The sequence below is a fragment of the Tympanuchus pallidicinctus genome, unplaced genomic scaffold (genome assembly GCF_026119805.1).
Source record: "Tympanuchus pallidicinctus isolate F22 unplaced genomic scaffold, pur_lepc_1.0 scaffold1, whole genome shotgun sequence".
In the NCBI taxonomy this organism is placed as follows: domain Eukaryota; kingdom Metazoa; phylum Chordata; class Aves; order Galliformes; family Phasianidae; genus Tympanuchus; species Tympanuchus pallidicinctus.
Window position 1 is genome coordinate 20,030,690 of NW_026294618.1, and position 26,202 is coordinate 20,056,891.

Here is a 26,202-nt window from a genome sequence, read left to right on the forward strand (position 1 = left end):
GCAGGCTGGGAGTAGCTCAGCTGAACTCCAGAAGGAGTAGAGTACTACAGTACTCAGCACCTGTGATGTTGCACCTTGAATACTATGTTCATCCCTCACTGCAAGAAGGACACTGAGGCCCTGGAGTGTGTCCAGAGATGGACAATTAAGCAATGAGGGGTGTGAGGAACAAGTCTTGTGAAGAACAGCTGAGGGAACTGGGATTATTTGGTCTGGAGGAGGCTCAGGGAAGACCTTACTCCTCTCTACAATTATTTGAAAAGAGGTCGTGGAGAGGTGGGATTTGGCCACTTCTCCCTTGTAACTTGCTGTAGAACTAGATGGAATGGATGTTAGGGAAAAATAATTTCTCCAGAAGAGCAGTCAGGTGCTGGAATGGGCTGCCCAGGGAGGTGGTGAAGTCACCTTCCCAGGAGGCATTCAAGAAACATTTAGGTGTTGTATTGAGGGACAGGGTTTAGTGGGAAATATTCATGGTAGGTGGACAGTTGGACTGGATGATCTTAGGTGTCTTTTCCAACCTTGGTGAATCTATGATTGTAGGATTCCAGAGGAGGGCCAAAAAATGGTCCTAGGGACAGAACACTTTCCTACAAGGGCAGGCAGAGAGAACTGGGGCTGTTCAGCCCAAAGAAGAGAAGGCTCTGGGGAGATCTAAGAGTGATCTTTCAGTATCTAAAGGGTGGCTGTAAGAAAGAAGGGGACAGACTCTGTAGCAGGGTTTATTGAGATAGCACAAGAGGAAATGTTTTCAAACTAAAAAAAGGGTGATTTAAACTGGATATAAGGAAGAAGGTTTTGGTTTGTTTGTTTTTTTAATGATAAAGGTGGTGAGACATTAGAACAGGTTGCCCAGAGAGGTAGTGGAAGCCTTATCCCTGGAGATGCTCAAGGTGAGGCTGGACAGGTCTCTGAGCAACCTGCTCTAGCTGTAGGTGTCCCTGTTCATTGTGGGTGAGTTGGACTGGATCAGCTTTAAGGTTCCTTTCCAAGTCAAATGATTCTATGATTCTATGACTCATGCTTCTTAGGGAAGAAAGGTGGAGAAGGAGCTGCGGTAGGTCTCTGAAGCATGGTGGTCCTCAGACAGGCAGCAGCTGGCTGTAGGTATGGCCTGGCGCAGATGGAGTGAATTAAACTGGCAGAAGGTTGCTCTGCTTGAGTTATCGATTCCTGTCAGGGGAAAAGTTCGATGCTACGATTAAGAAGATAATGTTTTCTACCAGGATAAGCTGCATTACATTTAGTGAAGCTCATGGTAGAGATTAGTACGAAAGTGGGCAAAACATTTAAGTAGTCAGAAGGCTTGGATTTGTCAGTGCTTCAGATTGCTTTTAAAAGAACCTGAAGGAGTCACTGAGAATCTGTCAGGAATGCATGCCCCTTTTCTCCTGGTATCTACTCTCCAAAATGAACTGTAGTGTCATTTCCTTTAAATTCCATCAGACATTTCATCATTCCATACCACATGTAGCAGTCGGTACAGAAAAGACTGAGAAAGGCTTCTGCAGCACCCTTCAAACTGCTGGCTTATCAAGGGATTGTGGTGATAAAAATTCACATTTCCCTGGGTAGAGAAAAGGGCTGAAACACTTTTTCCTTCACTTGTATTAAAGCTCTGACACGTTGCCTTTGAAACAGGAGATTAGTCTCCCTCCCTGTATTTTGTGCAAAATGTTAACCAAAAAGTAGATTCTGAGAAATCTGGATAAACGAGACCTTACAAATGTAGTTTTGGATGGCACATAGCAATAATGAGGAAATGTTCTTCTGCCTGAGGATAAGAAAACCCTACAGAGGGATCTGGACTGGCTGAATTGGTAAGCTGAGGCCAGTGGAATGAAGTACAACAAGAGTTGTCTCCTGCACTTTGATCTCAACAACCCCAGGCAATGCTACAGGCTGGGGAAGAATGACTGGAAAGATGTGCGGAGAAAAAGACCTGGGATTGTTGGTCAGTGCTTGGCTGAATATGAGCCGGCAGTGTGCCTGGGTGGCCAAGAAGGCCAAAGGCATCCTGGCTTGTATCAGAACGCAGCATTTATCAGTATCAGCAAGAGTAGGGAAGCGATTGCCTATCTGTACTCAGCTCTGGTGAGGCTCCACCTCAAGTACTGTGTTCAGTTTTGGGCTCCTCACTACAAGAAAGACATCGAGACTTTGGAGTGTGTTGAGAGAAGGGCAGTGAAACTGTGAATAGTCTGCAACACAGTCTTATGAGGAACAGCTGAGGAGCTGGGATTTTTTAATGTGGAAGACACTCAGGGCAGACCTTATTGTTTTCAAGAGCTACCTAAAGGGAGGTTGTGAAACTGTGGGGGTTGGTCTCCTGCATAAGCAGTGATAGGACTAGAGAGAATGGTCTCAAGTCATGTCTGGGCAGATTCAATTTGGATATTAGGAAAAATTTATTAGGAGAGATTTATTGGGCACTGGAATGGGCTGTCCAGGGATGTGCTGGAGTCACCATCCCTGGAGGCGTTCAAGAAACACACAGATGTGTCTCTGAGGGACATGGTGACCCTCCAGGTTGAAGGCAGTCTCATCCGTATCCAGACAGCACCACAATGTAGAGAGATACAGGGCAAGAGAGAAGGGCACAAGGACATGCTTGATACAGTGTTTTGCTGCAGGCAGGTTAGGATGTGGTTCCCTGCTCCCATTGTTGTTTATGCAGCACGGTTTTACTGCAAAAGGATGAGGGCCCTGCGCCCAGGGCTAAGAGCCATCTTCCTGCTTGGCTGCAGGCCCAGTGCTGTGGGCAGTGATGTCTCCTGCTGTCTCTCCCATCTCCCGGCACTTGTATTCCTCTCAGCAGAGGTCCAGTGGCTGCTGTGCATCTGTCTTAACAAGTGAAGCCAAAAGGAACCAACATCGTGTGTTGTGCAAGCAGGAGTGCAGGACTGGGCTTAAATTTAACTTTGCTCTGCTAGTTTTGCTTCAGCTTTAACTCATCCCATCTTCCATTGCCTACTACAGAGTTCCTCTGACATTCTGTATTGATTTAGCAGCGTAGAAAATTGAGCCTAGTGTTGGAAGCTCAGCACCATCATTGGAGCAGCAGCTGGACTTATTGCTCATGCAGTTCTCGGACCTCTCCTTGACTGCTTCTTTTCACGGCAGTTTCTCTTGCTGTGTCAGATCTGCGGTAAATTATATTGCTAATCTGCCAGACTGTGCCTCTGTGTACAAAATGCTTCTTCTCTGCTGACAACTTGCCTGTGAGGGATTTGTGCTGCAGAGCTTGGAGAGAAAAAAAAAAAAAAAAAAAAAAAAACCTAGAAAAAACAGAAGAGAGAAGTGTTCCTGTTCCCCTTTGTCCGCGTGTGAAATGAGCGTGCGGCACTCTGCCGGCCTGGCCGCACAAAAGGGCCTTTCTCCATGCTTAGCCCTGGAGCTGTTCCTGCTCTGTTCCCACTGCTCTGCTCACTGGATGCCATTCAAGGAACAAATTGGGGTAACGAAATGGCCCCTGCTGTTCAAAGGGATCACTGCAGCTTACATAAAACACACCAACTCCTTAAAATCATATCCAAATCCTCAACCTGATTACTATTCTGCATCACTTTTTTTCTTTTTTCTTTTAATACCTGTAATAACTTGAAAGAGGTTTGTATCATCCCACACACATGCATTATTGTTCTTCCCTAGTCGGTATAAGATCATCAAGCCTTGACTAGGATAACCTCTGTATTGACAAAACATTGTGCTAACGCAAATAGTAGTGAAATGCTGTACCCAGGTGAAAATAGGGGTATGTATATATTCTAAAGTAATGAGATGAGATTTCACCTGGAGTTCCACTGGGATTATTTTAAGTGGAAATGTAGTATATGCTGTAGTATCCCTGCTTGAACCATGGTGCTGTATCCAGTGACCTCTGGAAATTTCCTGCGACATCACCCACTCTGTGATTCAGTAGCTCTGTTAGTGGTGCATTGCTGCTGCTTTTACAAACAAGCAGAAAGAGATAATTACCTTGGGGGGAAAATCCCCTTTAATGATTACTAAAGATATTAAAAATATGTTTTTTTTTTTTTTCCAGATAATTTTGCTTTAATATATCAGGACTGAATAAAATGCTTTGCCTTTACCTTTCTGCTCTTTCAGAATGGCTTTGAAAATATGTAGGAAATTGCAGGACAGACGTGGACAAGGTGTCTGCAGTTCCATACAGAGGAGATAGCACAAGAAGGTGAAGTAAATACAGAAGAACTAGAAAGTACACTAAAAAGAAGACTTTTGACCAGTGAGTCTAATATATTAAAAGAACAAAATGATGTGAATATTTGGCAGACGCAGTTCTTGCTTTTGCTGCCCCAGGTTATGACTGGAGTAATGTGGTTTTCAGGCAGACACCTCTGAGACTGCCTCACCCTGCAAATGAAGCTCCAAGTGGGTGGCAAACAGCTCGTGTTCTCTGTGGCATATCTAGTTCTGTAAGTGCCCAATGTGACCTGGTTGAATTTTCACCCCTGAGTTCACCAGAACAACATTCATCACCTGCATGTAATACAGGGTCAGCTTTCTTTCATCTAATTCCCAGACTGTTTTACATTTAAAAATTTAGTATAATATAGTCTACTCCATGTCAGCTTACCAACAAGATCCTGGGAACCCTGTCTATACCTGTCCCTGTCTATTCGGTCTGTTCTCATCTTATAGTGACAAGAGCCAATTTCTTCTCATTTCCTCTCTGGATTTTACCTTTTGCACCATCCACACAGAAGCGTCTGTGGCTTTTTCCACATGAAATTGCTGGCAACAAAAATGAGCTTCATGACAACAAGAACATTGCTTGAACAAAAGCAATGAATGGCACAAAGCACTACTTCTGTGGATGACAAATCACATGTAAAGGAAGATTGGGAACAGTCAGCCTTTTGGAATTTTGGAATGCAAAAGAAACTAGATTACCAGCAGCATGATGCAAATAGTGTACCAAAGAGAAATTAGCCCTAACAAAATTCTGAACAGCAGCATATTTGTGAAATGGTGATGAATTTTATTTCTCTTGGCAGGTGTGAGTCCAGCCAATACTGAAATACTTCACCAACTTTTAGGGATTGACCTTGGCTAGAAATGTGGACCCACTGGAGAGAAGCTAGAGAGCAGTAAAATGAACATGAGGATCAGGAAATGAGGAAAGGTTCAGAGCAGTGGGTATGCTTAATCTAGAAAATGAAACATTTAGTAAAGAACATGAGAAGTTTTCCATTATATAAAAGGTTGCTATTTGAGAAGATAAAGATCTTTATGATTCTTCATGACTCTTTTGGAAGCGCAGAATGAAATCAGAATTATTTTTGCTAACTCTGCAATTAAAAAGTCTCAGACTGGATATTGTGTAAAGTATGTCCCATGTTGAAGTAGTAATATTCCTACCAGACTGCTTGAGGATGTGTAACATCCTCGTTTCTTATTACTTTGTTACCAGAAATTTCAATGGCTAGAATGTGTTTATGAAGCACTAACTTTGCTTTTCTGAAGTTCTTGAAGCACCTTCAGGCCACACGGGGCTACTGAGTAATTTCTAGATAAAATGAACAAAGATGTTTTGTTCCTAACAATATGTGCTTCTAATTATCTTGAGAGCACTGTCGGAGTGGCTCACCCTTTCAGAACTAATTCTGATACTGAGCTTTAGAGAGAATTAGATGTGCCACAGTCTAGTCAACACAAGGAAAGTAACTTGGAAAATTAAAAACTAAGGAAATCAACCACAGGAAAGAATTGATTGATTATGTGGTTAATGAAAAGAATCAGAAGATGCTGTGGGAAGAAGTTGCAGGCATGTGACAAAGTGACCTTGGTAAAGCCATGCATGTAGGTGATGAAGGAAAATCTTCCTGACAGAGAGCTGCAAAAGAGCTGGGTGGAAGCAGGAGAGTGGGTAGATTAAAGCAGTGGCAGATGAAGCGTGGGAGGCAGCAAAGAAAAGTTGGAAAATACATGAGGATGAAGCAGAGGTTTTCCTTCCCACTTCCTTACATTACAGGATAGCTCTGCTTTAGAAGAGCTGAAAAAGAAAACAGAAAATATTCTTCAGCCTGAAGGTGCCCTGCACAGTTCCCAAGGAAGACATAGTGTCATCAGAAACCACTGCCTCACTCCAGGCATGCCTTTTCAGATGTACTTTGCTATTCTGGATACCACAAATGGTATCTGGAGCTCACATTCCTAACCCTGCAGCTACCTGTGTGTATGCAGAAAAGTCTTGCTTGTTATTTCCATGCCTCGGTTGAATCCTGAATTTGTACCTTAATGATTCCATTCCTTTGTTGTTATTTTGTTAGTGCTATTACTGCATGTGTTTTTCCCTTGCTAAAGTTACAAAATTACTGGTGACCTTGCCTTAAAATGCGTAAGTAACATAACCACCACACTACTTCTTTGGTACGTATCTCTTACCCTAGAATTGGAGCAAGTGCTTCATTTTTTCGAATCTACCAGCTACGTATATATAAACACTAGTGCTCTTTCTCTCTCTGTCTCTCTGTCTGCCTGACTGTCTCTCTCTCTCTCTCTCTGTATGTATATATATGTACAATAAATAGGGTTATTGCTGTTGGCATGGTCACATCTGCACTATAAAGCTCTCATAGCTTTAAAAAAAGGAGGACCACATCCCAACCTGCATAGGCTATGCACCCTTGGCCACGCTGAAACCAGCTTGTACACAGAAATATTTTGGGGAAATGACATGTCCTAGCCCAAAAGGGTGCCGAGGAGCTCTCTAACACAATGACAGCATTGATGACTGAATCCCTGGGAATCTTCTGTTTGGTTCATGACTAGCCATAGTGTTCTATCTTCGGAAGTTGTTCTTGGAGAAGGCAGTCTCTTTAGGTTCTGATCTAGACAGCAATATGGCCAACCTTGGCCTGGTTCATGTCCATTTTGACATGAGTAGGTATAAGATATCTGACCTGCCCAACTTGTCTTTGTCCCACATGGCTGGTGCCCCTCATCACATATGCTGCTGTGCAGAGCTGATAGGAAACTTAATTGGGGTGTTATCTAACCATAATGTGACTAACATTTATTGAATGATTAACTTCAAGGCTCAAGGTCTATGTTCTCCTCCCCTGTATGTGATTTACCATGCTAACAACCTCCCAACCATATTTTCCTTATGTTCAAACAAAGCTTTGAAGCTTTTGCAGTTAACATTCTCTTACTTAGTTTTGTAAACATAGGCATAGAATTTTAAGCTAAAAACTGAAATTCTATCACTTCTGAGAGGCACTGAGAAGAGAATTAGGTTGTTTTAGACAGACTTTTGTTAGGTTGTCTTACAAAACCGATGAATGTGAAGAGAGAAAAATCTGATCTCAGAAAAAAATGCTACTGCTTGTGCTGTTAAATAGAAATGTAATGAAATGTATCTCCTCCCTTTCTGCCAACCTTAGAGATCTCTGCAACTCTGACAGCTGTATCTTAACTAATGCATTATGATGACTACTTTTAGACATTTATTTTGGAATGGGATGAATTGCATTTGTGCAGTGCCTTTCTCCAATGGCAGCCCATGGCGATGAGTTCAGGTACATCCGGGGGGATAACCTTCATAGTAATAGTAGGCTACATCACACTGTGGGACAATCACCTTGCAAGATGGTAAATCATCAAGTAGTCAGTTGTGAGCTGTGAACAACAGTGGAAGTCCAAAATGATGCTGTGGATCAGTGGTTGTGGCACTGGCTGTGTAGCACACAGATTTTTGTTTCTCAATCCCTTCTCTTTAGTAATGTTGAGAATGATATTTTCTGCAGGGGCTGATCTATTAGGCAGAGGCCAAGCAGGGAAGTTGTTGTGTTTCTGCAAGAGGATGGGTGTCCAGCAGGCAGCCATATCAGAAAGGCCTCCAACTACTGCTGCTTGTGGGAAACATAATTTCCTAAGAGATGTTGGCATTGCTGTTGTTTGGTCTAACAAGGAGGTACTACATAATGCTGCATGTGTCATCTTATTTTACAAATGTCCTCCTTTGTAGCTGGGAGAAGCTTCAATCCTATTGGTCAGAAACAGACATGTAAACTTCTCAGAATGTTGTCAGTAAAATATAGGAACCTCATTTCGTTCTTTCCTTTTTGAACAATGCTTGTAAGGATTAGGTAGCCAGGAACCTATTTCAGTGTGTCACTACTCAGAGGGCAGTGACACATTGGAACAGATTGCCCAAGGAGGATGTGGACGCCCCATCCCTCAAGGCATTCAAGGCCAGGCTGGATGTGGCTCTGGGCAGCCTGGTCTGGTGGTTGGCGACCCTGCACATAGCAGGGGGTTGGAACTAGGTTATCACTGTGGTCCTTTTTGACCCAAGCCATTCTACGATTCTATGAATATGGGGTTTAGAGGGTTGGGGTCAGTGTTTTACTTCTGGAGTAATTTTTCTTCTGGATACTAGTTCCTTTATGAATCAAGTTCCAAATTCAGCTCGAGCTCAGCTCTCAGCTCGTGGTGGATGCCGTGGTGTGAGCTCAGAACTTCTTGCTTTGGATCCCCATCTAGTGGGCAGCAGGTAGTACTGAGAAGCGTCAAAAGCAACTTGGTGCTTAGAGAAACACAAAGCACTAAAAGGAGCTGATAGGGAGAAGATCCCTAAGGAACATAATAACTGCAAACAAAATCACTATGTTCATTCATCTCCTGCTGACATTCTGCCATTTTGTTTCTGTTTCTCGTTACATACATAATGTTTTTTTGCATTGGTGTACTGATGAATTTTCAGAACATACTGAGAGCGTATCTCAGTCCTACATAAACAAAAGCAAGCAAAAGGAGTTAAAAAAGCTATAAAGTCAAGCAAACAAACAAATTTATCCATTCGTTCTGTACCCTTGCAACACCTGCATTTCTTGTACTGTTTTGGAGGAATGGCTGCATTATTTCACGGTCTACTCTATAATCAATGGTAAATGTTTCTAGGATGTCAGAATTACTCTGCAAAGTAATCCATAAAAAAGAGGTTTCTTGGGTAACCTTGGAAATAGGAAGCATTCCAGCACTATTCAGCAGTCTATCAGAGCCAAATGTTTTCAATCTGCATTTTATCTAGAAAGAGCTACTTATATAGCTGTTTGCTAAGGCAATTCATTCCGATATGAACTGTCATGAACTGTTAGTAGCACGTATGTATTAAGAGCAGAAAAGAAAATTGCTCAAGAAATGGAAAAATGTTTTTAAACTCTTCCCAAGTTACCTTTACATGTGACATTTTTTTTCTAGTTCACCTGTCAAATTAATTTATAGAACAAAAAGTGGGTTTCAATTGCACTTAAGTAGTTCAGTTTAACCCGGGAGAGTAAGGTGGATAGCCAGACAGAACATATGATCCTGGCTGTTTAAAAATTTGCTTTTTAAAGTTTAAAAAAAAAAAAAAAGAGAAGAAAGAAGGAAATAGATGAACTATCTTATAACGATAATGTTGCTCTTCCTGGCTAATGTGTTTTACAGAACTAGATATTTTCAAGGGACTGTCTGTAAACTCTTTGCAGCTCACTGTCTCAATTTGAAATGAACCTCAATGAAAAGCACTTTCTGAAGACTTTCTGTGCTATCTGTACTTTCAGAGAGGATCACAGGAGGTGGAGACTGAGTCCTCCAGAATTTATTTAATGAGGTGATTTCACAAAAAGCTATTTTGCAAGGGATAGTCTGATTATTTTCATTAAACTGCATAGCAGAGTTATTTAAACAGAGTGCATGAAATCCCCCAGGAAGAGATATTGAAAGACAAATGAGAGTCTGACTAAAATAAAAAGAGTGCTGTTGGAAAAGAAACCTTTTTTTAACTTTGGCTATTCAACCATGATCTTGAAATCCTCTTCATTTATTTTTTCCTTTGTGTATTTTTTTTTTTTTTTAACTTATTGAGAAAAAAGGACAAGTTATTTAGAGTCTGGAAGGCTTCCCATGCCTTGAAAATCTGACTTCAGTTTACTGAAGAAGAATAGTCTTTAAGGGAGAAATGTCTGTGTGTAAAAAAAGTAACCAACAGATGATTTATTCTTTTTTCTCATTGACACCATATACATTTTTACTATTTTCTGTTTTCAAACTTCTCTTTTTTTTTTTTTTTTTTCCTCTTTCACATCAGATGTCACTTTTGTAGCATAGTTACTGTTCTCTCTTTTTGACTAGTTTGGTCTTGTACTGTCTCAGGAGTCATGTAGAGAGTGGGTCAGAACTTTAGCTGTGCAAATTCTGTGTTCATAGACATGGAGAACCTCTTCTCTCCCCAGCCTCCACCTCTCCTTCTCTTTTGTAATTTGTGTCTTATTCTGTAAGAGCTAAAATGTTTCTGAAATAAATGATCCTGGAAAAAATGACTTTGAGAATAAATGATCTGAAGCAAAGTGCTGGAATTACAGCAACTGGAATGGTCCCATAAGAGCTATTACACTGACCAACAGTTGTCCTAGTTCAGCTCCTGATGAAAGGCATGAAGGCCTGACAGAGGTGAATAATGATAATGTTTTCAGAGAATAGATTTTATTTGTATTGCAGCTATATTCCACTCTAGACTAGACAGAAAATATCTTTTTCACCATAATAATAACTAAGTTTTAGAAAAAGTTTTCAAACTGAGACAGTATTGAAACTCTTGATAAATGGAAGTTCTTCCATTACCCATACAGAGGATCAAGTCCTGGCCTCATTCTCCTGTGTTCTCCTATTTAATTACTCTTTCATTATTCAGTTTTTAGAGAGGCTAGGCATAATATAGAAATGTCTGTTTGGAGAGGGAAGATTTAAATCTTTTTAAATCCATGAAGCAGTTAATGCTAAAGAGAAGAAGTGGCAGTGGAGAGGACAGAGGTTCTCCCAGACAGCATGGAACTGAGAACTAGGCATGGGAAAATACTGGTGTTAAGATACAAGATACATGAAGGTCAAAATGCATGACCAAGTTGCCATGGGCAATGAGACTCTCACAGATCAGTGGGCAGTCTGTCTCTTAAGATACCTTTGCATAAGTTCTGTATCTCAGGGTATACCTATGTGGAGGTAGAGGTAAGTCATTTTGGTACAGGTGTTTTGGATAGAAATAAAATTTTATCTTGAAACTCCTAAAAAAATTCTATTCATCTCCCCAGAACATCAACTCCCATTCAGATATTTTCACATCAAGCATAACTGATGAGTCATACTTCAGATGAATATAACCTAGCGCTGAGCTGAGCTTTAGTATCCACATGAGGTAGTGAAGCTCTTTGATGGAATGTGGTTGTTAACCTGTGTGTGTAAATAAACAAATGGATCTTCATGGCTTATTAACTTGGGTTTAATTTCATGTTGATGTAGCTACAGATTGCACAGATTGGAAAAATGTTAGATGCTAAATATAATACTTAGTATGTTTTTGAATATTTAATATTTTGTAGTATGAAATTTAAATCACTGGCAGTACCAAAATAGTTACTCACTGAAACTTACTTGTTTGAAACTAGAGCTCGAGAGCCATCATTTATTGCAAAAGTTAAATGAGGCCTTGAAAGAAATTTGACCAGGTTAAAGAGCTCATTGTTTAAGGGTGAATGCACTACCACAGAAACTCTGCTTTCCTAGTTTAAATTCCTTATAAAATTTTACGTTGTGAATTCTACGTGTTCTACAATTCTACGTATTGTGAATAAGACAGTAGACATTTCCTGATCAAAGCATTTTCACTGGTGGCCTACGTTAGGCTGTGTGTTTGAAGAGAAGTCTTTGGAGGAGACTTTCACCATTTATTTCAGTTTGTGTTTATTACCTCTTGTCCTGACACTGGACACCACCGAGAGAGCCTGTCTCCATTTTCTTTACACTTTCCTTAAGGTATTTATATGCATTCACATGATCCCCCTGAAATATCTCTTATCCAGGCTGAACAGGCTCAGGTCTTTCAGTCTCTCCTCTTGCATCAGATGCTACAATCTCTTAGTCATCTTCATGGCATTTCACTGGAAATATTTGTTTAATAATGCATAAAGCAATTAATCCAAAGATGATAGTTGAAATATTAGTACAGTTGCAAGATGATTAAGTCATGATGCCACCTTGAATGTTTGTTTGTAATTATTCTGAATGTTAAGAAATTTAAATGCCTTATATAAGACATATTCGGACAGCTACTATTTAAATTATTTCCTGGAGGGAGCTGCTGATCTTTGATGTTGATCTTCAACTGTAATCCATCTACCCAGAAAGGTGTCATTGTTCTTGACTTCTCTTCTGATATCTTTTATACACACTCTGATTTATCTTACCTCCTCAATCGGTTGATGTTTCCTAGTTGTTTCTTTCATTTATCAAACAAAAGTTTATCAGTTTTTCCTTTTTATGATTCCTTGGTGCTAATTTTATGGATTCTACTTTAAGAAATGAATGACTAAAATTAGACAAGGCCCACAGTTAGATCTAATATCCTCTCCCTGCCTGTGGCAAACAGTAAAGTACTTTGAAAGAATTTGATAACCAAGGCAAACAAACGTGTTATGCTGCTTCCCAGAATAGTTTCCTTCCTCTCAGTCAATTCCAGGTCAAGGGATCCTTGAGAGCAATATGGTACCTCTGCAGCTGTGAATTCAGAAGGGCTGGATGTGGAGGGATTATTTCAGGACCAGCATCAGCTCACCATGTTCCAGTTGCCCACATGATCCATCAAGAAGAAGTATGACTGCCTACAGAGAACCCCAACAGAAGACTGAGGGATGACATGATTACTTATGCTGGTAAGCTTATATGTAACCCTGATAATTCTGTGTCTTGGTAAGCGGTGAGAGATGATGGCATTGTTTTACTGGCTCTCCTCTCATCTCCGTGGATAGTACCAATAAAAGGACACTTTGTTTTCTCTTGCTTCCTGAAGATAATTAATGGGAAGATGGGAAAAGGAGAAGAATAGCAAAAAGTTATAAAGCTCAAGACAAAAAGTGAAGCAGAAATTCAAATATTGAAAGAACTACTCTATATTATTTGAGGCTGTGGCTTTAATGGACTATTTCCATGTATTTCTCTTGAGGCACTTTTTTTTCCCAGTACATGTGACACATTAAGAAATTTTTGCCATACTCCCATTGGAAAGGGTATGACACTGCACGTGTGTCCTTTCTGCCAATCGGGAGATACATGGGTAGCAATGTGTTCTCTTTTCAGTGCCAGACTTACTAATAGCTGGGATCAGAGGCATTATTTATATAAAAGATATATCTTGCATAACCTTAAAACACACTATAGATTGGAGATCCACAGAAAAGCAGGATTTGTTGTTGTTTCCATTTAAAATCACTGAGTCCAGAGGAAAGATCTTACTTTTCCTTTCAGGTAGTCCTGTTTGCTGGCTTCTTCCATGATTCCTGTGCAGCCATGACCTTCCAGCCAGCCTTTCAACCACCAGCTGTCACAAACATTGTTATGCTCTTCACACATCTGTACTTATTCTACCTGAGATTAAACAGGAAAGAACTATCTACAAAGTACAATATACTGTCTTTTTGTACACACAACTAAAGTTCAGGCTGAGGCTTTTTTATCACAGTGGAGTAATGGAATGCAGTCTTGCACATTTAATGTTACCTGGAATGCTTCTGGAAATACTCCTAAAGTGTTCTTTTTGACATCACTCCTCTTTCTAAGGCTTCTTTCTTCAAGATTTTTCTTCTACTTTTTTTTTTTTCTTAACATACCACTGCAAACTGTTACTTCCATTGCTCAAAGTTTGTTATGATCAATGTCTATCCCACATCTCTGATTATCCAAAGATCAAAACCTAACGTGAACTTTCTCATTACTTCATTGTCTACTAACACTGTCTAGGCAATCACTTTCTTTTCCCCTTAACTTGGAAAATGACAATTATAAAGATCCCAATGCAAAACATTTTCATGATGAAAATGTATGTTTCCATTCAAGACTTTTCATGCAATGGAAACTCTGAACTGCTGATTTGGGTCCCTTTGCCAGGGAGAGGGCAAGGATCAGTCGCTCCCTGAGGTCCCTTAGCAATCCCAAAGGCTTCGATCATGTTACGACGTTGCTGCTGTTGTCCTGTTGTAAATGCCCAGACATCTTGACGACTGCAGTCAGCTCAAAATTTTTTCCTCTCCTGCTCTGCTCTGTAGTATTTGTGTCACTTGGGGAATACTGCCAATGGATTGGATCAGGTACAATCATAACCAGACAGGCCACTGAGGGAGGGAGAACAGCTGTCCTAAGCATTCAAAGCTTTGCATTCTGTGCAGCTCTGAGGTGATCTGGGCTGCAAGATATTAAGCTGGAAGAAGGCCTTTTTTGGTCTTGCAGCTCACTGATTCTGCTTACCTATTATTTAGATACTTTGCAGTAAATGTGGGATGGTATGCATTGCTGCCTGATTGCAATAGAAATTCAAGAAAGAAACAGGTTTGATGTTCCCTGTGGAGAAAAACATATACTGCCAGATCTGCAGTACTATTAAGCCATTTGAGTATCTGGAGTTCACAACATCATCTGACTAAAATCAAGAATAACAAACAAAGGCTTTAGTTCAAGTGAAGCAGGAATACAAATTTTCATAATTCTATCTGAAAAATGATTTTCAACATAAATATTGCCTTGTGAAAAAAAAATAGTTGCAGAAGAATACGCAGTAAGCCCAAGACACAAAAAAGACATGGGTGAGTTGACTTATTGATAAAATTTAAAATGAAAAAGAAAGTAGGAATGTCTTGTATAAGCTTGTGTAGTGTAACCATGAGAAACAGTCTTTATTTGGTTAAAAACCCCCTCTGAAATCAAGTAAGTCTTTAACTTGAGGATGAAGGATGCTGTTGTCAACCATCTGGGGTCACATTTAATTACAACTGAATGTCAAGGAGGGAGAAGAGTAAAGTAACAGTTAAATAGCACGGCAAAAGAATTCAGTGAATCCTCCAGTCAGGAATACTTGTTGTTGTGCAATAGCTGAGGATGGTAGTGGTAACTGTGAAAACTGGTGATCACCAAATGTATCTTGACTTGAAGCACTAGCAGGGCTTGCAGCATTGCTGTTGAAGACCTGGAGAAATGACTCACTGGCATTTCTGTAAAACAGTAGTCAGTTTTCTTGTCTCTAAAAGCATCAAATTCTGTCTCATAAGACTGTGCAAACTCTGAGCCTGGCAAGGTTAGCACACTTCTTGTTGGACCACTTTGTACAGAACTCAGCTCTTTTGTTTATAACTTCTGAAATGCATATAACTAACAAATTCTTTTGAATTCCAGCAGTAGCACTAGAAATTACAGGTCCTACTACTATCACTCCTAAAGAAAATTATGCCTGGGCTGTTTCCATTGTTTCTTGCCTGTTCACAGTGGAATCCTGGTCTGACCTCTACTTTATCATTCCTTTAAATTGCTGTCCTTGTGAGTAACTTAATCCTTGAACTAAATAATACCGTTTTTTAACATGAGAATTATCTGCTGCCAGGAATATAGAAAAGATTTAGTACTCTAGAGCACATTTACTATCATACATAAGTCAGAGAGGGGATCTTGTGTGGCATGGGTCATACGCTGCATCAAGAAGTACTTTTAGTGACATGAATTGATGAATATGTCACGCAAAGTTCAATAACCCTAAATAGCAGGATATGCCTGAACTTGATACCATTTGATGATCTCACATGCTCTCACATTGAAGGTGATCTCATGCAGGTGATCTGCTGAGTGATCTGTTACGTACTTGTTACCTTCTCTTTTTTTTTTCTCCTGTGAAACAGAAACAGTTAATTTCCATATTATCTGTGTGAGGATAAGTGGAATGTGAAAATGTTTTTTCTCTGCAAGATTATGTGTCCTTGTTGTGTAAGGACGGAGAGAGGAGAGCCAAAAATACAGAGACAAAAGATCTGACTAACAATAACAAAATCAGTAATAAGTGTGTTTTGTTGTACTATTTGGTGAAGGTGGTAGAATTTAGAATGTTTCTTCCAGCAAAATGATCTGATTGAGAAGCTCCTAGTGACAGGGTAGCAAGAAAAGGTGAAGGCAACAAACAAACATACAGAGACACAGACCTAACAAGCAGAGGAGAATGTGAGGAGAAACAAAACTCACTGGTCGCACCGATTGATGGGCTATCCCAGGAAGACTAACCTGGACTTTGCAAATGGTAAGAATGTAAACTAGAGTGTGGAGATCCGGAATACTGGGCTAGAAAGTGGGATTTGGTAGAACTGTGAGAAATGATGAAGGAGTATTTAGGAGAAGGGAATGGGGGAGGAAGAAAAGGGGACAGAATGAGAGGTAATGTGCATGAATTAGAACAGAGGAGATTCTCCCTGAACATCAGGAAGCATTTTGTGCTGTGCAGGTGTCAGAGCACTGGGGCAGCCTGCTCAGAGTCTGCGAAGTCTCCTTTTTGGATGTGGTGCTGGGCACCCTGCTCTGGGTGTCCCTGCTTGAGATGGTCCCAGAGGTCCCTGCCAATCTCAGACAGTCTGCAATTCTGTGGAGTGGCTATCTGTGCCCATCTTTTATATGAGTCTTATGGTTAGGAACTATTGATGCAATGCCTTGTCTTCTGTAGTCTTGGAGACCGGTCATGTTAATGTCTTCTGTGGATGTTAATGTCTTCTGTACATCATTGCATGTCTCTTCAATACATGTTCATCTTCACTACTGATTGAACTTGCAAATGGAAAGCAGCAGCTGATTCCCTCACTCTGGCAAGAGATTCTGGGTCACAGAATGGGGTCCAGTGTCTGGGCAGGAGGGAGTTTACTCCTAGCATCCTTTACCAACATGAATAAGCAAACTCTACTGCCCTGTGCTTGCATAGTGATATCCTAACCTCTTTTATTTTTTCCCCAGAAACTCAGGAAAGAACATTCAGAACAGGGCCAGTATTGGGTTTCAGAGAATCCACAAAATCTGACCATCTAACTCCCCATCAGTGATGAGAAAATGGTCAGTTCCCACTCACTCTCCTGGGATGCAGGCATCTTGGGTGTCATCTGATTAGGAAAATAGTGAGGAATAGAACTAGTGCTCTCTACAACAGTAATCATTGCAACTGGCATCTACCAAAGCTTGATAGCATTTAAACAGACTTTGTATGATGTTAGTCAGTGGTGGATTCAGGGACAGTAGCTGTGCAGTGCACAGTGCCAGTGCAGTGACGTCTTCAGGCCACTTGACTTCAATGTAACTGGTTCCTGTCTCTGCCCTCTTACCAACTGAACGTGTCTAGATTTCATCTCTCCTTGCTGACACTAAGATCAATTGATGGAGTAAGTGTTGCTAGTGCGAATGCCTGCAGAACATTTCACCACACACTGTGACACTTGAATAAATATACCAGAGTAAAAGAAAATCATTATGGCCCTTATCATTGTACCTGGCTGAAAAATAGAATGCAATGGTAAAGGAAGAAAGAGTGGTTGATAAATACTGGGGATCTTCTATGGTATGACTTGTCTAACTAACTGCAGTTAGTAAACTTTAGTAAGTGCTACTATTGTCATTAAGAAAATGTTTGGAAACTTTCCAAAACATTTGATTAAATAAACAAATAAATAGAAATCTAATCAGTATCTTCATGCCAGAGGTGGGTGACCCATTTGCCTGGCTCACCCTAAGACTCAGCAAAGCATGCTTAGTTAAGCAATCCCATTGTATGAAACCCCAATTTTGATTAAAATATCACTGTCATCCCATTACCAGCTTTGCAGTATTTCATGTTGTCCAAAGCAATGGAAAATATATTCTTCTTGTCACTTGCAATAATTCACAAAAGAAGAATTTGGAACGCTTTACTGCATGAAGCAACCCTATATTTTCTGTTTGTGTTTGAGCTAGCCCACTGTCAACTCCTTAAACAGGCATTAAATCACGAAGGATATGATTCAGAGCCTTCCTGAGTCAGTAAAACCTTACTGCTGACTCTAGTGTGCTCCAGTGTAGGTTCTTGGACAGCAGAGTGACACATTACTGTTTAAATATCTTTCAAAATGTCGACTCAATGAATCATGGGCATGTTTGCCTTCTTAGATATAAATAAGAATAGTTACTAAGAGATCAACTTTATTTTCTGTTGCAGGGAAAAAGTACTCAACATGTTGTGTATACAAGTATTGTAGCATTTGCTCAAAGTTTAATGCTATCTGATGCTCTGGATGCATTTCAGTCTACCTCCGTATAAATGCCAGTAGAAAATCCTGATTTGGATGCTTAAAACTGCCTCTATCAATGCTTTTTGCAGCTGTTGCTGTTCTGTCTCCCAGGAGTTCCACAGCCTTCTCATGGTTGTAAATGTCTTCTACTTCTGTAAACATCTTGGCTCTGGCATATGCTCATCTTTACACAGCCTATCCTCATTTCTAGGAGGGTTAGCTGGAGCTTTCAGCGGTGTGCCACTGCATGTGCTCTAAAATACTTGTGATTTGGGTGCTGAGAAATTAAAAAAGGCTCTAGTAGAAAAATGGAAATCAGTAGAAGATAGGAGGTAGAGAAAGAAGTGTGCAAGCTTCTTAGGATCTGGGCTGGGGCTGTCCTTTTTCTGCCTGAAGAAGGCTGTTGGGTACGTTTAATGTTTAAACGGGCATGAAAATTTTAAAGTACTTTATATATTCTTCTGTTTTGAATAAGGGATATTTTATTTGTCATATACCTGGACTCCATTACTGACAATCTTGAGCTTCTGACCAAAGGTAGTAGTTGAGTAAAGAGCCTAATTTCTTTATGTGGTTAGACTTGCATCCATTGTTTTGCCTTTCATTTGTAGGGTCAAGAGAGATGCTAGGATATGGGTAGCTATGAAGGAAATCCAAGAGATTTTTCATAGAATCATAGAATGGCTTAGGTTGGAGAGGACCTCAAGGATCATCCAGTTCCAGGTTGCCACCCACCTTATCAGTCTGCCCAGGGCCCCATCCAAACTGGCCTTGAGCACCTCCAGAAATGAGGCATCTACAACCTCTCCGGGCAGCCTGTGCCTGGGCCTTACCTCCCTTTGAGTGAAAAATTTCTTTCTAACATTTAATCTAAATTTCTTCCCTCTTTTGAAGTCATTCCCACTTGTCTTATCATTATCAGATTCATTGCCTAAAAACTCATTCTTCCTCTTGCTTGTAAGCTCCCATAAAGTATGGAAGGCAGCAGTAAAATCTCACTGGGTTGCTGTATGATTTCCAGTGTACAGTATCCTTTGTCATGATGTGGCATCAGAAATATTACCACAGGGCTCTATAAATAATTAGAACTACTGCAGAAATGAGGAACTTCATTTCTAGTTACCAAATTGTCAAGTCATGTGAGTCTATGAATACACTAAAAGCATTTGAAGAAATCAAGAGCTAAAATATTAAAGCCATGCTTCAGAAGATGTCTTTCATAGATGCAATATGTTTTCCTGGAAATGTAGAGAGAAAAAAGCACAAGGCCATCACTGAGGAAATCTTGCAGGCAAAAAGTACTGCTATATTTCCTTTCATTACTGTTTTGATGTTTCCTCCAGTAGCTAACAAAGCTAATGCATCTTTTTTTCTGAGCTCTGTTGCAGGTCTTGGTCTACCCCTGAATGGGAATAGCTGAGCCATTACTTAAGCCTGTACACATGTAAACTTCCTACAACAAGAGGTTGGGATAAGACAGAGAGATAATTCCGAAAGACCACATTCACTAAAGGATTTTAGCACGAGCTCAATTTTAAGTGCTTGAATAATCCTTTTGATACCCTGCTAAATCTCGGGTTTAAAAAAGTACCTCTTAGAAAAGAATTTCTGTTTGGGAATTAGAGGGGTCAGGAAGAGGTGCCTTTAAAGAGGAAGTTTGTGCCAGGCCATAATCCAAATTTTTTTATAATTAAAATGTTGGATCATTTTTGGATTGTAAGTGCCCTGCTGCCTAAATTTCAATACCACCGAATGACACAATATTGCTGTTCTCCTTTCTACTCTGTACTGTGAATAACTACAATGAGAAGGAGAATTTTTTTTTTACTTACCTGGAAACAGTTTGGAATCAGCCCCTGCATGACTATTTCTTGCCTTGTTCTGCTCCCCAGAGCCCTCAGGATGCACTCTCACATTTTTGACATCCAGCCACGCCCTGAGGAAATAACTTAAAATAGAAGAGAGCTCAAGTGTTAGGACAGACAGACCAGGCTGTACGTTCCTCCATTTCTTTATAGAAAATAAATATAGCACAAGAAATTTAAAACAGAGTGTAATGAGGACTTTAAAATTTTCCTGCAAACTTACCTTTTGCCTCCTAAAACATAATGAAATAAGAGAGCAGGAGTTCTGTAAGTAAAGTGGGTTTGCTCTGTTTTATTCCATGCTAATTAACAGCTGCTTCTGAATCAACATCTGTGCTCACTGCAAATGTACTCATTCTACCATGTCTGTCTGCATAGATCTAATTCTTTCAGACTGAATTATAATTTAAGATCAAAGGGAGGAAGGCAGAAGTCTGCATCAAGGAAAGAGTAGTCCTACGTTATGAGAAGGTGAGAAAGATCCTTAATCAGAATTATTTAGGAACTTTGGATAGGTTAGAATTATCTGGTTAAAGGCATCCCTTACACGTGTGCATAAGAAAAAAACATGACTTAAAAGTATGTTTTTCACATATCAAAATTTCTTATACTGTGTGCTGAAAAATCTTAGTTGCCATTTAGTGACTTTCATTTTGATCCCATTCTAACACAAGTGAATTAAGAATAGATTTTGTTGTTTTAAAATACTTTGAGCATCCATTAATTGCCATTATTATATGCTGCAGTTTCGGTGACTAGACTCACTCTTTGTGTCATTACCAGCCATGTTACGAGGTGCCATTAGGTGTGCCATATATTCCCAGAAACACTGTCCTTATTTCCAGGAGGAATAACAGGAATGTGATTGTTTCTTTACACTTGTCACAAAGCCTTGTTAAGGACCTGTTCCCCTCCTTTCCCGTCACATGACAAATCTCTACAGGGTTGCTCACCAGTGGAGTAGAGTACTACCACTGAGCCCATGCTCGTCAGCTCAAGCAAGCACTGCTGTGCCATCGCATCTGGCTGTGTCTGAGCCACCGCAGCAGTGCTGTGTGCTGCTAGCATCCATGCTTCTGCCCTGGATCTACCAGATGAAAATCTGGGAACTCTACAGGCTTTGAATATCCATTTTAGTTGGTAGTAATCAGGGATCCTCAGAGTCTCACAGAACTGTGTGCTTTGGGTTGTTTTCTTTTTTCTTCTTTTTTTTTTTTTTTCTTTTTTTTTCTTTTTTTCTTTCTTTCTTTCTTCCCCTCCCTCCCCCCAGTGCACACTGATATATACCTCTATGCATATTAATTCCTCTTACATTACCTATGTGAGGCAGAGAAATCTCTCTTAGGTTGACCAGTGACATTATAGAGATGGAAACAGTGAGTAGGAATTGAACTCTCTTTACACCCATGTCAATAGGCTTTTTATATAGTTGCTGTGTCTTAATATATTGCAGTCATGTTCTTCAAAATCCACGGAGCTCTTAAGGAGGCAAGAGAGAGGCTCATTTTACAGCCTGAGGCATCAAGGGGATCTCATGTCTCTACTTATAAGATTCTGGGGTTTATGGCTCCTCACTGATCTTCTAAGTTACTGATTATTTTAAATCTACAACCACTTCTAAATAAAATGTTAAAACTGTTTTTTCACAATAAACTGTTTGCCATGTGCTTGGTGTTGCACTTTTAACAGAAACTGTTTTATTTAGAAGTGAGGTCTGTCTTTTATGAAAACACAGCTTAAACTGCATATGTGTTAGGGCTTTTCTCTCATCCTTATATCACACCCTTATTGCCTATTAGGCTGACCTCAGTTTTGGGAGAATTACTTCGTTAGTTCTAAATATAGCATTGTATCTGCCCTTAAATGGGAGCGAAGGGGCAGTAGCCTTTAGAGAGGGGAATTATTTTTGTTTTCCTCAGCCAGAGTCTACTAAGCTGCGAAAGGCTGATCTTCTCTGCTCTGCAATTTTTCTGTATCCCTTGGTAAGTCCATTCTTCATCTAACTTACTCTTGTTCAGAAGAAAGGGGAGTGATTATGGGGAAAGTGTTGCATGTTGAGTGCCTTTCTGTTCACAATAAACAACTTTCCATCCTTGGGGAAAAGCAGCAATAAACAGGACATTGATAAAATTATAAAAAAACAAACAAAAAAGAAAAGCAGAATTGTTTCATTCTGTACATAGCCAGTTGATTTTATTGTGTACTGTGTACTTTATTTTACTTTTTTCTTTTCTTTTCTTTCTTTCTTGCTTGCTTGTTTTCTTGCTTTCTTTCTCTCTTTTTCTCTTTCTCTCTTTCTCTCTTCCTTTCTTCCTTTCTTCCTTTCCTTCTTTCCTTCTTTCTTTCCTGAATATAAAGAATTATGTTGTACCAATATATATTTCTATTGGTATATGTGCATTCACACTTGTATGCGTATTGATGGCGCACTTTTCTTTTTTTTTTTTTTTTTGTGGATTTATGCTGTATGAAGAGATAAAGCATGAGTTTTATGGTGGGTATACTCAACAAATAAACATGGAATTCATCCTGTACCAACTGGCAAAACTATTTGGCATGCTGAGTAATGAAAAGTAGCTGAGACAGAAAGTTTTACTTTTATTTTTACTCTACCATACTTTTAAATACATCTTCAGAAGATGCGTTCTTAGTGCCTGTATTGCTTTAGGCTACGTGATTGTTCTGTGCCACATGAAAATTCCAGGCATATTCCACTGATAGCGTCTGGGGAAATCACGTTCATGCTCTTGAAACTTTGCCTGTGGGATGATAATACCTGTGAGCCAATGCAAGCGTCATAATTAAAGATAATAAAGCTTGGGATTATGGGAAATGGCTGACTTTCATCATCTCACTGTCTCACATTCCTTGCTGTCCAGCTGGAGGGATTTACTACACTTGCCAAGCAAATGGAAATCTTAAAACTGTACTGGAACTTGTTGCAACTCCTTAAATATTTGGAGTGCTGGGATGGCAAAGTTTCAGGTCAACATGGCCAAATGCAGCCTCATTTAATTTCCAGTGAAATAATATCATAAGAAATCTTCTACTTAAATAGAATAGAATATATACTGCTTGGCTTATAGCAGTGATAAGGCAAAAGATGTTAGATTGTGGTGGTGAGTTGTGCGTATGTCCTCCCTTCCATCACAAGACTTGTGGAAAAGCCAAAATTACAGATTAAACTTCCAAGAGTGCAAGAACCCATGCTCCCCACATGGCAATGACCTCACTAGAGGGGCGGGTAGCTGGAGGGGGGCAGAGCTATGGCCCTGCCTCCTGTCTGCACACTGCAGAGTATAGCTGGTGCCGAACTCTACCAAGGGTTATAGCTGTGACCATGGTATACTGCCTTCACACTTGCTGTGATGGTTGAAGGTAAAGCATACCAATAAGTCTTTGCAAACAAGACCACTTGATACAGTGAGATGTTAAATGTCTACTCATTCAAAATATGAACTTATTAACAAAAGACAGATACATCTATGATGGCCAGTATCATCAGATACTTTAAAATGTTGCTTTGTTGGATGTTCAGATGCCTGGAAGCTGGTCAGAGAGTCCTTTTTTTTAGGCTTAAAGAGGAAAGTGATGCATGTATTTCTCAAAATGATTTTAACCAGATCAAACATCTTGTCCACAAGATTTCTGTTTAAAACCAATTTGCAAAACTGGCAAACTCTATTCCCAGACAGCTGAGACGTGATCAGTAAAATACGAGACCAGCTGTAATGTAGCTAAAAACAAGACAAGAAAGAAAAAAAGACAAAGAATCTTGAAGCTTGATGACTAATGTCTGGAGTTCCATATGGTTTAAACATTGTGAATTCCATATGCTTTTTTAATTTCAGAAACATTTATATTCTGTTGCCAAAAAAGTTGAAGCTGATTTCTTATTATGCAGAGGGAAAAAAATTCAATGGGAAAGACAAGTGTCTTAAACTAACAGTAGGTTGTGTGGTTTTTTGCTTTTTTTTTCTATTTATCCTCTTTCATACACAAAATATAAGTTTTTTGTATAAGATCTAAATACAGACACACACAGAGATAAAAACTGAAGAAAAATATTAACATTTTAGAAGTTTATTATTAAAATGGAGGTGTTATCAGACCCTGTACATGCCATTCTGTTATAGACTACAGTGTCTATGAGTGGCACAATGATTCATGCTATCTTTACCAGATTTTCACCAAAGTGAAGTTTCCTGAGGGAAAATGTTCTTATGTATCTGATGTAATTTCTATGGAATTGATTAAGCCATCTGGAAAAAACTACATGTTTCCTGAGGCAGTATGGTAATTCTGTAAGAAGGATATTAGAAGCAAATGATGTCTACATATATTTTTTTTCCTTCCCCTTCCCCTTCCCCTTCCCCTTCCCCTTCCCCTTCCCCTTCCCCTTCCCCTTCCCCTTCCCCTTCCCCTTCCCCTTCTCCTTCCCCTTTCCCTCCTCCTTCCCCTTCCCGTTCCCCTTCCCTCCCCTCCCCCTTTCTCTCTCTCTCTCTTACAGGTAAGTAATAAGGAATTAATTGTATTTGATCAGCTAAATATAACAAATTTTAATGTACAAGAGAAGTATCAGTTGGAAAACCAGGGCTTCTGAAAAACTTATATTGTGTAAGTAAAAAGAGCTACAGATTTTCAGAGGGAACAATTCCATGAGGAAATCAGGACGAAACTTTGATTCAGTGTAAAAGTTCGAAGTTATTTAAGAATGATGAGATGCCAAGGAGGCTCATGGATTTATGCACATAGGAGCAGGATGTACTGATCTTGCAACCAGAATGAGAAAGATAGGCTATGTGAACCAAGATAGACAGACAAGAACCTGAGAATCCTTTTTGGCACTTCTGCAGATGGGCAAGGACAGAGATGAGCAAAGGAAGTGCAAGTTGCATGGTATGGCATTGACAATGGCATTGACAATGGCAATGGCATTGACAAGTCAGGCAGAGAGAGTACATACTGTATAGTGCATCTCTCATGACACGATCCTCCTGAGTCTGAGAATGCAAATCTCAGTCTATCTGTGGTGAGCACAACCATGTTCTCTTTCCCATGATATCTGTCAATCCCACTCATAAATTTATTTGGTTGTGAGCCTGCTCTCTGAGGTTGGGTGAACAATCATGCTAGAATTTACTGCCTGTCCTTTAAATCTTAAATTAACTCACTTATCAAACAATGTCTCCATATCAGACGCTTGGCTTCCTGCTCCCAAATGTGGCCCCTTGTCACATGGCCATAGATTATTGCTTTCTATTCAGATCAGTATTACTATTGCATGAAACTATGCTTATCTTGGCCTGGGAATTCTTCTATTTATTCCTGAGTTTTCTCTTTTATTCACATATATAAATTGTTATACAGGTGCTACCAAATGTGAGGAATATGATTTCTCAATTCCCCACTGGAAAATGTACGTTTTTTTCTTTGATGCCTCTATCAGATCATTTTCTGCATCTTGCTATTGGGTTAGTTCCACCATTTGGCATACCAGTATAATCAGGGCTCCATTAGTAATAAAATCCTGATTTACCTAAGTCAATAAATTCAGTGTGGCTAAGTTGTTACTTGTGTATCATGTTAACTAACTCTGCTGCTGTTGACTAAATAATATATATTTCAAATACCTCGTATAAAAGTATATCAAAAATAAACTGGAAAAAAAGCCAACATCTTATTCCTAGGAAGACAGCAGAAACTTCCCTTATCCTAAACTCAAGATACAGAACCTAGACTCTGCTAAAGCTGTTTTTACAGTAGGGCTGCAATTTTGTTCTTAAGATCGTCATCTTTGCAGGAATACTAAGTATTAAATACTTACTCCGCAAGCATCTTTGTAATTAACTGAGGATGATTATTGTGTTTGGAACTGTTGCCAGGCAGCTCCCCTCTGTGTTAACAGAAGGTACAATGAGTCTGGCTGCTAACAAGCTCTGCTAATTGCTTGCATGTAGGCTGAGAGCAAAGGGCTATGCCTGTTTCCGTTCTATAGACGCTTAAATAAATGTGAAGAGTATCTGAACTGAAATTTTGAGATTTGTGTGCTGATTAACAGAAAAAGACATGCTAGTTAAAATGTAGGTTTTGCATTTAGTGGAAAAAGTGGAACTGTAAATGGCAAAGATGTTTTTTCCTATCTCAGAAATGAAAATAACCTAGGCTGTGATCCATCCAGGCACCTGGGAATTACTGTGCAGCCCTTGTACACAAAT

At 39.8% G+C, this 26,202-nt stretch overlaps 1 protein-coding gene across 2 annotated transcripts in view; it reads left to right on the plus strand.

Moving 5' to 3' along the window:
- Window positions 1-21,683: 21,683 nt before the first annotated feature.
- MYOM2 (myomesin 2) overlaps window positions 21,684-26,202 on the plus strand; it is a 73,387-nt gene continuing 68,868 nt past the window's right edge. The window contains exon 1 of one of the 2 annotated variants that reach the window (XM_052697026.1): window positions 21,684-21,966. The gene's annotated coding sequence lies outside the window, so the exon portion shown is untranslated. The remainder of the gene's footprint in view (window positions 21,967-26,202) is intronic. The other variant, XM_052697037.1, reaches the window with a different exon arrangement.